Source organism: Anabrus simplex, chromosome 2 (assembly GCF_040414725.1).
Source record: "Anabrus simplex isolate iqAnaSimp1 chromosome 2, ASM4041472v1, whole genome shotgun sequence".
NCBI lineage: Eukaryota > Metazoa > Arthropoda > Insecta > Orthoptera > Tettigoniidae > Anabrus > Anabrus simplex.
In genome coordinates, this window is record NC_090266.1 from 541,882,950 (window position 1) to 541,900,218 (window position 17,269).

At 38.5% G+C, this 17,269-nt stretch overlaps 1 protein-coding gene across 1 annotated transcript in view; it reads left to right on the top strand.

Annotated features, from left to right (window-relative positions):
• Window positions 1-17,269, top strand: part of LOC136863591 (probable RNA-binding protein 46) — a 290,814-nt gene that overhangs the window by 17,472 nt on the left and 256,073 nt on the right. The window lies entirely within an intron of this gene.

Below are 17,269 nucleotides of genomic sequence, written 5' to 3' on the forward strand. Positions count from 1 at the left end.
CCGCTATCATGCGCACAGTTAATCGCCGATCGTTTGTGATTAATGTCCTCACCTTCTCAATGTTTTCGTCACTGACGGCGGTCGCCGGTCTTCCGCTACGGGGGTTGTCAGAAACACTTTCCCGGCCTCCTCGAAAACGGGCGAACCACTCGTACACACACTTCAAGGACAGTGCTTGATCTTCATAAACATGTACCAGCATCGCATGCATTTCTTTCGGTGTCTTGCCAAGCTTAAAACAAAATTGTACATTGATCTTTTGGTCGCTCATGTTCCTGTTCGCAGTTCAGAACCAATGCACTAAACACGCACTGTGTCAAAGAGGTCTTGCACGGCACACACACGATGCTCAACTGAACAATGTTGGGAGCAGTTGGTCAAAACCTGCTGCTACACAGGTGCAGTGTTGTGTGTCACAAGTGTTGCCGGATCAGCTGTTCTGACTTCATTCACCAAACTTTATTGTCACAGGTTGTGTATAGATAACAGGATAAGCACGCTGATTTCTGATAACATACTACACTACATTAATTTTTAAACTACGTTCAGACATATCCTAATTACAATATGTTATTACTAAGCACAAATAGAAATTAAAATTACAAATTTAAAATTCCCAAGAATTATTCAAAGAGAATCAACAAAGCTAAATGCGTATACAGATTATTATTAGTGCTATTTTATCCTACTATGCTCTAATAGATACACACAAAGATACACACGAATATAGCAGGCAAGATACTATCTAATATACCATATCTACACTACAATTCTCGACTGAAATATGGTTATATGATTTTTACAGCTGGTGGATTACTAATATTTTCCCTACTATGCAGGACGGAGAATAAAAGTGCCCTTACATGCAAAAAAATAAGAGGTCGTCTACAATAATTTCTCAAAAGAAAAAAAATCATGTCAAAACTATGCCGGGGTCTTGAATTGCAATATTATTGGGGTATAGGAATTTGATTATTTTATTAACTTTTACTCGATGACTAAAAACAAAGGGGACTTGGAACTACATATTATCAGAATACAGTAATCAGCTGATTATTGTATTTATTTACTCAATTAATCTCGTTGGAATGCAACAAACAATCGTCAACAATCCAAAGACTGTTGAGTAATCATGTTATTTAATTGAATAAATTATTTTATTTATTGGTGTCAAAAGGTCCCATGTGCTTCTGGCTCATGATAGGGACAGTACAGTACATATTTTCTTAAGGCGACACTATAATTACGTTTCACATACAATAGCTTTTTCAGTAAAGTGACAAGTACATTTTTGGATAACTAAGACATAGGTTTTTTTTTTTTTTTTAACATGTTAGCATCACCACAGTTTTTCAGAAGTATATTCAGATATTGCATGGCTGTAAGATATTAAATACGGACAATATATTATTGTATTAATTAAAGTAAGTTATATAGGGACTATACTAAGATATCTGTATAAGAGTAATATTCCTTCAGTTTTTTATTAAAACATATAACTGATTTAGATTTTTTTTAATAACAGGAGGCAACACATTATATTCCCTAAACATTGATGATTCTATGCTTTTCACTCCATACTTTACTGAATTAAAGTGAGAGGGATATACCTTTAATGATCCTCTAGTTTCATATCTACGAATTTCACTAAAATGGGAGAAGTTAACAGTAGAGTGGGTTAATTTCCTGTCTAGCTTATACATAAAGACTGATGATGAAAATGCAATTTGTTTATAGAATGGCAGAATATTTGACTCTGAAATAACTTCATATGATGGTTTGTGGAAGGGGAATCCATACATGATTTTGATGGCTCTTTTTTTTTGTGTAGGATTTCCAAATTATTAACATAATCTTTCCTACATCTTTCCCAAATGAAGCTTATGTATGTTAGCTGTGGGTGCATCATTGCATAATATATACACTTCAGTTGTTGATGAGATAAATGACTGTATCTTAATCTGTGCATTATTCCTATCAAAGGGGTAATTTTGCTGATTACATAATCAATATGGTTTTTCCAGGAAAGTGTTGAGTCTAATATTATACCAAGACACTTAGCTGGGGTGGTCCTTTAGGGTAACAGTATTAGCCGCTGTGATCTTATGGGCTGTTTTATGGAAGATTAAGTATTTTGTTTTAGTCATATTTATGATCATTTTTTTGAGGTAAACCCCAGTTCCATAACTTGTTCAAGTCACAATTTATATCTTCCATAATTTGTATTTCACTTAGTCCTTTATGAGTTATTAAGATATCATCGGCAAATAATTTATATTTTCCCTTTAGTGTTAAAGATTGTATGTCATTAATATAAATCAAAAATAGAATAGGACCTAGTACTGAGCCCTGCGGTACTCTCATTTTTGTTTGTTGCTTAGAACTTTTAGTATAATTAATCATCACATATTCATATTGTGTTCAGTTTGATAAATAATTTTGGAACCATTTGTGTGCTAAACCACTAACTACTATTTTTAACTTGTTCAGAAGTATTTTGTGGTCAAGATATATGATATATAAGATATAAGATATAAGATATATGAGTAGCCCTGCTGCTAATTTATTTTCATCTAAGGTCTTTTGAACATCTATTACTGTATCAAATCGGTTCCTCTATTTTGGAGAAACCCATATTGATTATTGGAAAAGTAATTAGTTTTACACAGAAAATTTACCAATCTAATTTTTACTACAATTTCTATGAGTTTTCCAATGGCAGATAATATACTAATTGGCCTGTAATTGGATGGATCTGTATTATCTCCTGATTTAAAGATAGGTACAATTCTGGTATATTTGAGTAATTGGGGTATTTCTCCACTGAGAATTAAACGTTTAATAATTTCCACAATATATGGCACTAAACTCTCAACACAGGTTTTTAACATGACATTGGTTATTTTATCTTCTGTTAACCCCTTAACTGGGAACTAAATTTTCCACATGCATAACATGCCTCGAGTACTTTTTCCCCACTTTGTGATATTTAAATATGACAGTAATTATTCTTCTTCAATAATGGGATACTAACATTATGTACATTATTTACATTTTTATGAATCCAAATGGGTTACTTACATTATTTATATTGTTCTGATTCCAGATGATTACAGATTTATAGATTGTTATTTGTGTGATATAGGCGGAAACAAGGTGTTACACACAAAGCCTTTTCACAGTCAGGACACCAGAATGAGGATTCCTTCCTCTTCCCTTGGGACCAACACACAACACACCTTCGGAGAGGTTTCTTCCTTGACGCTGTGCTGGGAATATCTTCCGGGAAGCAGTAGCTGAGGAGATGAGATGGCCTTGGTGATTTAGAAGGTCGACCCATTGTTGGCTGCACCACCCCTTCAGACGATGACAATATCTCACTAAGTATCAATTGGAAATTGAGTCTGTGAAGTTTCCCCACCTTGTTTCTTATAGAGGACGTAGGCATTTAGGCAAAGCATATCAATTAAGTATCGGAACATCTTTTGGTAATACTTCTTGAGAGTTCCCGAGCACTTTTATAGCTCTGAAGTTGACTGCCATTCTTATCCACCCCTCCCATATTCTTATTATAGTCCAGGGCTACCACTGGTTTCTCAGTCACTCCCTTTCTCTAGTTCATCTTCTCCATGGAATCATCATGGAAAGTGCTTACAAGAGTGACATCACACTTATCCTTCCACTTCATTATCATCTGTTTCTTTCGATAACCTGAAACTCTTTCGCCCTTCTGTAATTTTGACTTCTTCACAAAGTCTGGAAACTCCTTCCTATTAGTTCTCATGGTCCCTACAACATCAGTTTTCCTTCCACCAATGTTGGGCTAGTATACCAGTTATCAAGTACATGCAATATCCATTGTCTAATAAATCATCACTGAGTTCAAGAACTATTCTTGCAGTTGTACTCTCTCCTGGATGGTTCTGACCATATAGAGAGTACCCTTATCAGTATACACAGCAAATTTCCAAACATATCCAGAACTACACTCACACAATTTGTAGAGTTTCATGCATTTCGAGGGTATGTACTGTACCCAGCTTAATCTTCCTCTCCAGAGAAGAAGGGATTCATCAACACAAACATTTTGTTCAGGAGTATAGATGGAGGAAAATTTGTTTAGGAGATGGTCGAGGATTGGCTGTATTTTGTACAGTTTCCTATTGTGGATCTGAAGATCAAACTTGGAATTATCTACAAAGTGAAGGAATTTCAAAAGCAGGTGGAATCTTTTTTCGGAATTAATTGTCGAGAAATAGGGGGTAGCTATACTTTCACGTTTTTTAAAGTAGAGACTGTTTTCTGGTTTGTGAACGACACCCTGTAGAAAGACGAGTCCAAGAAGAGTTTTCATTTCAGCAGCATTTGTGTCTTTCCAGCTTCTCGGTCGGGATTGTGGTTTTAGCTTAGGGTTAGCAGATAAAAATTGGCTAGTATATAAGTTAGTCTGTTCAGCTAATAACTGGAATATTTCATCACCTATGAATGCCTGAGGTATTCTGCAACATTGTGTACGTCACTAAAGTCTATATTTATCTTATTCACACCTGTAAAAGCAAACCATGGTTTTAGGGCACCATTCGCAACGAAGTAAGCCGGCTGAGTTACATTTTGAACATCGTCCGCATCACTTGGTTAGTCTGGAACAACTTCACTTTCACTTTCAGGATCACTTTCACTGTTCTCTTCATCAGTATGAATCCACTCATCATCAGATAAAGAAGATACCTCATCATCACTCTCCGCTTCTAAAACTGTCGAAATACCCACACAATCAAGTCGATCTTCTTTACTTTTGGAAGCCATGCTTCGCGACGTAAATGGCTCTGCGGGAACTTCGTGCAAGGTGCCAAAACAAATACATTTCACGAGGCTGTGACGGTTCTAAAAACCAATACACAGCGTGATCTCATGGAAAACATATCAACTAATGCGATGGATTCCATGGTAACACCATATGTCTTCACCCTCAAGATAAATACACAATAAATTTTACTATCGACTAATGCCGTCATATCCATTGTAGAAGCCCAGCGCAAAAATGTCTAAAGACGTCATACCCACTTAAGGGGTAAAATTATTTTAATTTTTTTAGAGAAGTGATAACTTTGAGCAGTTCACATTCATCAATTGGAGACATGAAAATACTATTAGTTTGACTTTCAGCTGTTGTGCTGCCATGAACTTGCTCATCTTCAGAAAGACCTTTACTTATATTTTCAGCTATGTTAATGTATAGTTCATTTAGATTATTGCATATGTCTTCTGTGTTTGTAATGCTGACATCATTTACCACCAGATGGCTAATTTCATGTTTATGGCCAAGCTTCCTATTTAACACTTCATTGACTATATACCATGTTTCTTTTTGGTATTTGCAATTCTGTAATCTTTGTTCATAATACCTTTTTTGTAACTCTCTTTTTAATTTGGTTATTTTATTACTGATTCTTTTGTATTCTTCAATTACTTCTGCAGAGGGGTTTTTACTTTAGTTTTCAAAAACAGTGAGTCTTTGATGCGAATAAGTGTTAGTAATTCTCGGGTAACCCAAGGTTTTAGGGGAATGTCTTTGGGGTTCCGTTCTTTCTTTTGATTGAAATTAAGCTGGTTTCAATTCCCGTGCTAATATACTCAATAAATTTATTATAATAAGTGTTTATGTCCATTTCCTCACAGTTCAATTTATTTTGTAGGATATACTGATTTAATTTGTTGTGATTTACAAATTGCTTGCCATTATCTTTGATTATTGGTACTTCTGGAACTAATTTTTCACTAGAAATTTCACATACCAGTAGGTAGTGATCACTTAAGTTATTTGTTATATTGAATACATGACATTTTTTACTACAGTTCGTGACCAGTATGTGATCAATTAATGTGGAGGTTGTTTTCGATACTCTAGTTGGGTATTTGTTATTACATGTTATAACAGGGCGCCCATACCCAGTGGCAAGGTGGGGCCACAGCCCCCCTCTAGCTCTCAGGGAAAGGCAAAAATCTAGTGTAGTTATGTGTTTTCCTTTCAAGAAAATGATTTAAAAGTCAGTATTACGTAAAAGTGGTAGTACCATCCACCACCAACAGGCAGCGGATACCGTGGGTTATTCTACCGCAGAGTACAAATCGCCATTTATCTTCCAAAATATTAAAATTACTACGTACCCCCAGGTCTGGGCCCCCCTCTAGAAACTGTCATATGGGCGCCCATGATGTTATATAGCCATAAGTTGTTACTAAATTGTCATACAAAGTTCTGTGTCTGGAGGTTGAGAGCAAATCTATATTTGTATCTCCAAGTATTATTGAAGTATGCCCTGAACTACTATTTAGGATATTTTCTAGGTCGAACATAAAACTTGGCGAGTTACTTTCCTGTGGGTTGTAGATGGTAACGATTTCATATCTTAATTTCCCTTTGTAATCATGACTTGCAGTATGCTATGAGATTTATTTACTTCCTTTATGACATTGCTTTTCCATTTGTTTGAAACATAAAGCAAAACACCCCCACCTAACTGCTCTCTTACCACATGATGAGAAATGTAGTTTTTTATTTCAAAAGCCTGGGTTAGTTTGTTGGTTAACCAGTTTTCAGAGATTGCAAGAATATCTACTTTCTTTAATCTGATCTAAGATAATTTGGATATCATCAAATTTATTTTTCATGCTTTGTGCATTTACATGTACGGCTTTCAATTCACATGATCTACTTTCTAAAACTCTATCTCTTATATGGGTTTCACATTTAAATACTCTACTTTAATAAATTTGTTTTCAGGATCCATGTTTGGTTATGTAAGGACAAAATTTGAAATTAAGAGAAGAAAGCTTGGAATTGAAGTGGGTACAACACAATGAAAGATTACCTTGTTGTTTCCAGATCAGCTGAAGTGAGCAAGTTTATGCAGAACTTCAGGGTTTGCAACTAACCTCGAAGGACCGTCCTGGAACTTACGGATATACACTTTGCAGTCCCTGACCCATGTGCCCATTTTTCCCTGTTGCCGTAGCTCGCGGCATTTTTTGGCGTCTCATTCCTAGTGCTCGTTGAGATAGATGTTACTTACCAAACTATATCCAATTTTATTTGTTTTTAGTGTCTTTTTTTGTCGTCTGCTACTGAGAATTTCTTCTTTCTTTCATCGATTAACAAACTTCACGATGATCGGTTATGGTCCAGGTTTCGTGGATGGAAGTCTGTGTGATAGTTTGAATGGATATCTATACGAAATACCGGGTCTATTGTCTGCTCAAATATGAAGGTTATAGAAGTTACAAGTTCTTTTGATAATCTGCTTTTGTAAGAATTATACCAACGAACCTACAGATACAGTACTTTTAAAAAGCAATTTTTTAAGTTAATATATTACCTAAATTATTTCCTAAACCTAAATTCGAAACAAAGTACACCTAGCTAGCCCATTTAACCTAGAAAACCTAATCTACTGAACACCAACTGAACTACTTGATATAAACTTCAAATAAATATCACTACTCCCAATTTCTACCAACAAGCACTAAACACCAAAATATAAATACAGTAGCACTAAATGGATCACATATGCAGAAAATTAAACTATTTCAATTTGTTTTAACTACTTTATCACTATAATAATGCAAGAGCACTCTCAACAGCTGACCATTCACAAGCACATTCAAAAATTGTTCAAGTTTGCATCAGTCAAGAGATTCATTATCAAAAAAGCATCATCAGGCACAGTGGTGTGTGGTGAACATATTCATTACTTCAGCTGCAGAAAAGTTTTTAAAATATAAAAAATTGTAGAACCCACTACACTCTCTAAAGTCAACAATACCATTTAATAAGGCTGTATTATTCGTGGAAAGGTCTACCTGAGAAGGATCTTTCAAGAATATTTTCAACCACATGCTCGCACATTCTTACAAATTGATATGCACGGCAGTGACAACACCATCATAACTTAATCTATAGCAGATTTTAAACAATGTACTTACAGTTTCATCTGGTGATGCTTCATGATAGTACAGTCATAGTTTTCTCAAAAATATACTGGGACTAACTACAGTAGAACCATGATAATTCGAAATCGGTTAATTCAAACTTCCGCCTAATTTGAAGCACCTCTCGTTCCCGGAAACATGAGGTACAGTTTTGCATGTTATTTAAACTGTTTAATGCAAAATATAGATAATTTGTAATTTGAAGAACAGTGTCGGTCCCCATTACCGAAATTCAGACTTTTAATTCTAAACTGCCTCAACATTTAAAAAAGTTAGTATTTTTCAGAGTAATTTAAATTTAAAATTTAGCCGGGTCATGATAGAATGTGTCTTCCGGTACCTGCTGGGGTAGTTCTCCGTACTTTCACTCACTTTGGTGCGTCTACAGTGTGCTTCATATTTGCTAAGTTGAAGTAAAATCGTAATTCTTTCTTATTCAGCATTTTAAGGGACGCCACAATACCATGTAGCAGGCAGTGTGCGGAGAAGCAGAATCCGCGAACACTTGCAATGCCGACAGTTGGCGAAAAAGGTGCATACAATCAGTTCGTATGCACCGAACAATATTTTAAATGCCAATGAAACTGCATTTCTTTTAATGTCGAGCCCAAACTGACTTGGTTTTAAAGGAGAGTGTGCCAGCTGGGAAATCGTACAAGGGTGGGGGTCATTGTACTGTGTTGCAGCGCACGTGGAAGCAAGAGACTTTCTTTTCTCATCATAGCAAAGTTCAATAAGCTACGATGTTTTAAGGGTGTCGGGCACTTCCCATGCTAGTACAAGTCATCTAAAAAAATGCAAAGAGTACAGTAAAGCATTTGCACAATGAAGCCAGCATAATTTGTCATCGTTTTTTAATCATATGTGTTTTTCTTTTGTTGTGTAACGTTATGTTTGCCAGTGATTTATCCAAGTGCATTATTTGATAATGTAAATGCACCTCGTTGGATACTTTTTGGAAATAAGTTTTTCCATGGCATTTGAAAGGTTTAAACTGTGAATCAAGGTGATTGCATACATTAATGGGTCTTAGAATACTTTGTGACATGGCAATTACGAGAAAAATTGTGAGAGAAGTATCATAGCGGGAAATTATACAAGGATAGAATCACTGTACTGTGTTGTAATGCAGACTGAAGCGAGAGACTTTCTCCCCTCATCATAGAAAAGTTTGATAAGCCACAATGTTTTGAGGACATTGGGTACGTACTTTCTGTGCAAGTACAGGATATCTAAAATGCACACAGCACAGTAATTCAATGAATAAAGGACTTGCACAGGGGAGCCAGCATAGAATTCTTCTTGTCTTTGAATCATGCTTTTTTTTCTTTTGTTGCGTGAGGTTATGTTTGTCAGTGACTTACCCAAGTGTGTTATTTGAATACTGTAAATGCACCCTGTTGGATACATGGAATTCATGGCATTTGAAAGGTTTAAACTGTGTATCAGGGTTAAATGCATGCAGTAACAGGTCTTAAGAATATTTTGTGACTCGGCAAGGGTTGGGATATCTGCACTACGAGTTGGCGGTTAATTCGAAATCACATAATTTGAAGTCCGATTTTTGCATCCCAGTGACTTTGAATTAACAACCTTTTACTGTATTTGTTTTTTACTTAAAAAAACCTAATCTAAGCTAATCAGCAAAATTTAACTGGTATTTTACCATCGTTGCTTCACTCGCATACTGAGTGTATGTGCATCAACAACAAATGAGGGAAAATATTTGTCACGATGTATAACACACATTATATTTATGAAGAATGCCACAGAACTCATGAAACCTTCACCTATAATCCAAGAGGAACACTACGAAAATTCACTATGTACCACCATCACAGACAACCATTTGCGCTTAACTCTGTGTTATTGCTGTGCAACCTAAATATTTTTCTGCAGCTATCGGAACACATACTCTACACATGCCATCAATGAATTGCTCCAAACCGAGCTCGATAGCTGCAGTCGCTTAAGTGCGGCCAGTATCCAGTATTCGGGAGATAGTAGGTTCGAACCCCACTGTCGGCAGCCCTGAAGATGGTTTTCCGTGGTTTCCCATTTTCACACCAGGAAAATGCTGGGGCTGTACTTTAATTAAGGCCACGGCCGCTTCCTTCCCACTCCTAGCCCTTTCCTGTCCCATCGTCGCCATAAGACCTATCTGTGTCAGCGCGACGTAAAGCAACTATAAAAAAAAAAAAAAATTGCTCCAAAATACTGTATACATGCCGAAACCCAGGGCTAAAAGATATTCTTGTATATTACAATTGATTTCATATACTGGCTCTATTTTTATTAGCTAGTGGCTATACTGTTAAGATGTTGATATTTTTCTTGTAGTCTCTAGTGTGTGGCGCTGAAGACTTTGAGTGTCAATTATTAAAACTAACACCCCTTATCTAAGCTAGCTGGCCTGTCACCGTAAATTGCTGTCGGGGGAGAGGCCACAGTTCCGCCACGAGGAAGCTTCAAGTGCATGCGTCACTCATGCGACTTCAAATTTCGCTGGGGGTAGCTGTCTATCGCGCCGGCAAGGAAACCCAGCTCGCTGGACAAGCTGAATTGCAGTAGTGTGAGCAGATTGTTGAGACAGCTGTACTTGGCTTGGCTTAGATGTTCGCAATTTTTTAAACATAAAAAAAAAAGCGTTGTAAGGAACAATCAGAAAATGTTAATACAAAGTTCTTTACCCCAGAAGTGCTGGGGTAGATGGGATTCAGTGCACACCACTGATCAGGCATGGTAATTGTCATTGGAGAACCCCACTATAATACAAGTATAGGAGAGGGTAAGTCTGTGATGAAGGGAGGGAAATGGTTTGGTGACTGCACTCCTGCACTTGTGCCAAAAGGTGTGGTACTGAATCCAGCAAAAGTTATGGACATCAAGACCTTACTGGTCAGTCATTTTGGTGAGAGATGGATTGATGATTAATGTTTTGAGATTCAAAAACCTTTTCAATCACATTGAAGATTCAACATGAAGTGATGCTTGTGATGGTGAAGAATGTTTGTATTGTGAACACACTGATGTTACTGAAGATCAGGATTTACGAATCTAAGGTGTTCATTTTCCAGCATTTGATGCATTTTCCTCTTTTCAGGAATTGAATTACCAATCAGTGTTTTGATGTTGCAGAGCAGTATTGATGTGAACATTCTATGATATAATTTCATGAATTTTTCTGTAGATTATATGCTGTATTAAATATTAAATAAATTTTGTGACTTTCATAATTATTAAGTACAGACTCAACAGCAATGCCTGCTTTTAGCATATGTTTTACAATTTAGTTTACAGTTGGGGGTGGTGGGGCGCAATAACTTGAGTGGTCATTCTTAGAATGCTCTTCACCACTGGCTCAGGCCATTTGTACTACTGGTCAGTGTCATAGCATGAAAAGAGTATTTTGCTTTTCCTAAAACTTTTTTCTCAAGTGGAGTTAGTGAGTTTTTGAATGAAACATCTCAAATAAAAATACCAAAAAGTAATTCATGATTTGCAGCACATTGGGAGCGTTAACATAAGGAAGAATGTAAATTGTGCCTGAATACCTTTGTAGATCTCCTCTGAGATATTTATTTGACGAGTGTTGCCAGTTGTAGAGATGCCGTGAACTTTTTCGCGCACAACCGTTCTGGAATCTTTCAAGCTCTTGATCAGGATGGAACAAATGTTGCTACATCTGGCATCAAGGCCATACCCAGGATTATTTTTGGAAAGGGGGTGGGGTTTGGGGAAGGGCTTGAAGAAACACAAACTATAGGAGGAATTAAAATAGTACATTTTTAATTATCTAATAGAGTTTACTAAGTAAAAGTGCTTTCAAACATTTTTTGAGTGATAGTTTTTACAACTCAGTGGGTTATGTAGAAATGTCAATTCATAGTGGTCTATTGGGAGTAGAGATGAGCAATAAGCAGTCTCAGGCTTGGCTGGGATTGTACGTGCGTCTGCCAGCTAAGCTAGGATTGCATCGTGCAACTGCACTACAGAGCAAGGCTGGGCTTGTTATGTCACGAGGATCACATGAAGGCAGCTCAGCTAACAGGGCTTGGTATCCTTTGCAGGCTGTGCTTGCTAGGGCTGGTGTACTGGACTTGCTGCATGAGCATCTGATTACTAGCATGCTGCATTCACTAACCATTTGCACCTTTCCCTTCTGAATTAAATGAAAGAGATATTTGGTATTGTTTTGTAAGTAATGTAGTTGTAATAATTAAGATTGACCACTGCTGTAATCCCAGGATAGTGTTCCAGCTCCTCATCCATATCCAGGTGCGATTCCTGGTACTAGATGATGGAACCAAAGGAGTACATTTTGTCTTGTTGGACTGCTGTCTCTTCTAAATCATTTGTGGCTTCTGTGAAAGGTTCTAGGTAGTAAATTATGTCACTCATAAAATCTTTATTGATTGCTTCCAGTTCATTTCTTACTTTTTCTACTTTCTCTCTTTTACCGTACTGGTTATGTACAGATTTTAGCATGATTAGTTTATTATTCCATCTTGTTTTTATCTCCAGATACAGAGTATGCTCAACATGACTAACTAAGCCTGTATGTTTGAAATAGGCCACAGCTTTCTCTGTTTCCTTAATTATGTATTCCTACGTCCTGCACCTGAGAATTAATAAAATCATCATGAAATGAGTGCCACAAAACTCTATTTAAACAATACCCTACACGAGGTATTCGCATGAAGCCTTTGTGAACAATTATGGCCTTCCTAATATTTGCACCTTGATCTGTCACAAATGTAACCCTTTGTATATAAATGTTTATAAATCTGGCAGCTGAATTTCTAACACAGCACACTGAGTGGTTAATTCATTCAGAATTTTTTCATCAGACTTCACAATATTAGGGAAGAGGCAGGTTAAAATAACTCCGGTTTTTATTGCCCTCTCATTCATGTGAACCATAAGGGAAATAAAATGATTCTTTTGTAATCATCTATACATGTCTGTAGTTGCAGCACAAAAATAAAATGTATTGCATCATGAACACCTGGTATTGTAGAGTGATGAATATCATCAGCCACTTCATGACTTTGCCAGGAAACAGTTGTTTGGTGCAGTAGCATGTCAGACACATTTATTTTACAAAACCCATTTCCTATATTAATTCTTGTTATACCATTCAAAACCCTATACCTGACACAACATTGAAAGGGCATAGGTTTAAGGGACACATTTTAACACTAATCTGGCTTGAAGAAGAGCGAATGCCTTGCTAATGTGCTGGTATTTGAGCTTCGTAAGAGGCACTGCTCTATTTTGAAAATGAAAACCTACAGCCTGTTTTCCAGTCATTGACCAGGTCAGGGATGGATTGAATGAAGCCCCCATCTTGCAATGAGGATAGGAGTTGTGTCAGCTGCCGAAGCCTGTCGCACTCCTCTGGGGCAATGATTAATGACTGACAGATGAAATTAAATGATATTGGAGAGTGTTGCTGGAATGAAAGATGAAAGGGAAAAACCAGAGTACCCAGAGAAAACCTGTCCCGCCTCTGCTTTGTCCAGCACAAATCTCACATGGAGTGACCGGAATTTGAACCACGGAACCCAGCAGTGAGAGGCCGACGAGCTGCCACCTGAGCCACATGGAGGCTTTGTCCTATTCTGAATTGCGCAAATTCTGTTTTGTGTATTTTTTCATCAATAACAACATAAAATTGTTCCTACTTACCTACTTACTTCAAGTCTTCTCAGCACTATTATCTTTTAATGCCTTCGATCCCTTTTTTATTTTAATCTCACTTAATCTCCCATGCATGGGAGGGGGCATGCATCCCCTCCCCTTTCTGCGAGCAGTGTGCTATACCCAGGAATTTCCATTTGCCTCTCCATGAACACAGTCCTGAAATAGTGTTTGGTGACAACGGACTTACAGAAGTTTTTCATTATATTAATACTTGTAAATTTATTTTTTGTCATTACTGGTTCATATTATCACTAAACCCATTATCATTGACAAGTTTACACAATGTAAACAATACTGTACATATATAAGCATGTTTTGAGTGATTTGATAGAATCTGGCGATGTTCTTATAGAACAAAACATGTCATTCTTTGTATAATAGTGTGATTCTTACACTGTGTGTTTTTACAGATATGTTTATAGCGTTATAATTTATATTGTAATTACAGCGTGTTTGACAGACTCAAAAGTTTTTGTTACATTTAACTAAGTCGACACTGAAAATTATGGCTTCATTCTTAACACAAAGGTGGCAACTATTACGGATTGTCCATAATGATTGCGGATTTCACTTCGTGATTACAGCATTATGGTTGAAGGGGAAATTATAACGGAAAGGAAAAACATTGTCACGATAAAAATTAATTTCTGTGAAAAAAAGGAAAGAATTAAAAACTGTTCAATCCGTTAGAGCATTGCTGGTCAACCTTCCTCATTTCAATGTTTGTAAGTTGCCAACTAAACATATTTGGCAGTTATTTGTTTGTCACTTCCTTTTGTTTCCCGCGAGCGTTGTGAAATCATGGCCAGCTACATAGATGTGCGCTGCTCTCTTAGCTAGAATGATGCATGAATGACGCATCAAGTCGGCTGTGAAGTAGACTCTACTCCTTGCTACTCGCTACTCCTTGCTCTGCTGTTCTCCAGTACGGGCATTGTGTGCGTAGAACGAGTGGTATACTTAGCGCATTTCAATTCTAATTATCCTAGTTGTTGATTCGAAAAGAAGTGATTGGTTTTGTAAAATGAAGTGGAGCATCTTCTTCTAAGAAGACAGCAGTGTTACAGAAATATTGAGATGGTTACACAAAGGAATGGCCATGCCTACTTGCTTCACGTGTTAGCAAAATCCACGTGTTCTGCAGTGTGTGTTCGTGTGATTTCTCTGTGGCTCACGGTGGACGAGATGATTGCAGAAGACTCATAGAATCCAAGAAACATCACACATATGGTGAATAAAAATTACGAAACCAGTCTCTTTCATCGTACTTCGTAAAAAGTAATGAAACTGCAGTGACAGATGCAGAATTGCTGTTCACATAATTTCTTTTGGAGCATAATTCCGTTATCAGTTTCAAGCCATGCTGGAAATTTGTTTAGATCAATGTTCCCTGACTCTAAAATATCTCGGAAATATGCTTGTGCAAGAATTAAAACTTCTGTTTTAGTTCAATACACGCTATCTGAGGCAAAGAAGGAAAAAAAGTGAACTTTGGCAAATAACGCCTTTTTCTTTGGCTACTGATGGCAGTACGGATTCAAATGCAGTTAAACTTTATCCTATAGTTGCCTCTTCCTTTAATGCTCAGAGGGGCCAAATATCAACTCTTCTATTGTCATTGTTAGAGAATACCGACAATACAGGTGAGGGAATTTTCTCTGTTATTAAGAGTGAATTGTCTTCTTTAGCTATTCCATGGGAAAATTGCATTTCTTTTTCATCTGACAGTGCATACACATTGATAGGGGCTAATAAAGGTGTTGCCAAATTTGTGAAGGACAGGCATTCTTCTGTTTACGTCCCGGGTTGTTCATGTCATCTCATACACATCTGTGCACAAAAAGCAGCAGCCCGATTACCAGTCAATGTAGAAAACTTTTTGGTTCAATTATATTACTATCTTGATAAGAGTCCTAAAAGGCTAAACGCGTTGAAAGTTTATCATCCTGTTTGTGGCGCAGAGGGTCACAAAATTTTGAAATACACTGACTGACAGACAGAGCAAATGCAACACCAAGAAGGAGTGGTCAGAACTTTATGCCAATTGCAGGGTAGACTGACGTCACTGAGGTATGCTCATGATGTGAAATGCGCCGCTGTGCTGCGCACGTAGCGAACGATAAATGGGACACGGCGTTGGCGAATGGCCCACTTCGTACCGTGATTTCTCAGCCGACAGTCATTGTAGAACGTGTTGTCATGTGCCACAGGACACGTGTATAGCTAAGAATGCCAGGCCGCCGTCAACGGAGGCATTTCCAGCAGACAGACGACTTTACGAGGGGTATGGTGATCGGGCTGAGAAGAGCAGGTTGGTCGCTTCGTCAAATCGCAGCCGATACCCATAGGGATGTGTCCACGGTGCAGCGCCTGTGGCGAAGATGGTTGGCGCAGGGACATGTGGCACGTGCGAGGGGTCCAGGCGCAGCCCGAGTGACGTCAGCACGCGAGGATCGGCGCATCCGCCGCCAAGCGGTGGCAGCCCCGCACGCCACGTCAACCGCCATTCTTCAGCATGTGCAAGACACCCTGGCTGTTCCAATATCGACCAGAACAATTTCCCGTCGATTGGTTGAAGGAGGCCTGCACTCCCGGCGTCCGCTCAGAAGACTACCATTGACTCCACAGCATAGACGTGCACGCCTGGCATGGTGCCGGGCTAGAGCGACTTGGATGAGGGAATGGCGGAACGTCGTGTTCTCCGATGAGTCACGCTTCTGTTCTGTCAGTGATAGTCACCGCAGACGAGTGTGGCGTCGGCGTGGAGAAAGGTCAAATCCGGCAGTAACTGTGGAGCGCCCTACCGCTAGACAACGCGGCATCATGGTTTGGGGCGCTATTGCGTATGATTCCACGTCACCTCTAGTGCGTATTCAAGGCACGTTAAATGCCCACCGCTACGTGCAGCATGTGCTGCGACCGGTGGCACTCCCGTACCTTCAGGGGCTGCCCAATGCTCTGTTTCAGCAGGATAATGCCTGCCCACACACTGCTCGCATCTCCCAACAGGCTCTACGAGGTGTACAGATGCTTCCGTGGCCAGCGTACTCTCCGGATCTCTCACCAATCGAACACGTGTGGGATCTCATTGGACGCCGTTTGCAAACTCTGCCCCAGCCTCGTACGGACGACCAACTGTGGCAAATGGTTGACAGAGAATGGAGAATCATCCCTCAGGACACCATCCGCACTCTTATTGACTCTGTACCTCGACGTGTTTCTGCGTGCATCGCCGCTCGCAGTGGTCCTACATCCTTCTGAATCAATGCCGTGCGCATTGTGTAACCTGCATATCGCTTTGAAATAAACATCAATTATTCATCCGTGCCGTCTCTGTTTTTTCCCCAACCCTTTCGAACCACTCCTTCTTGGTGTTGCATTTGCTCTGTCAGTCAGTGTATGTTAGTACCCATTGGCTCTCACTTCTTCAGGCTATTGACAGAGTTCTTGAGCAGTGGGAAGCTTTGACACTTGACACACATGTTTTGTAGTAATAATAATAATTTCGCGTGGCTATTTCTAGCCAAGCGCAGCCCTTGTAAGGCAGACCCTCCGATGAGGGTGGGCGGCATCT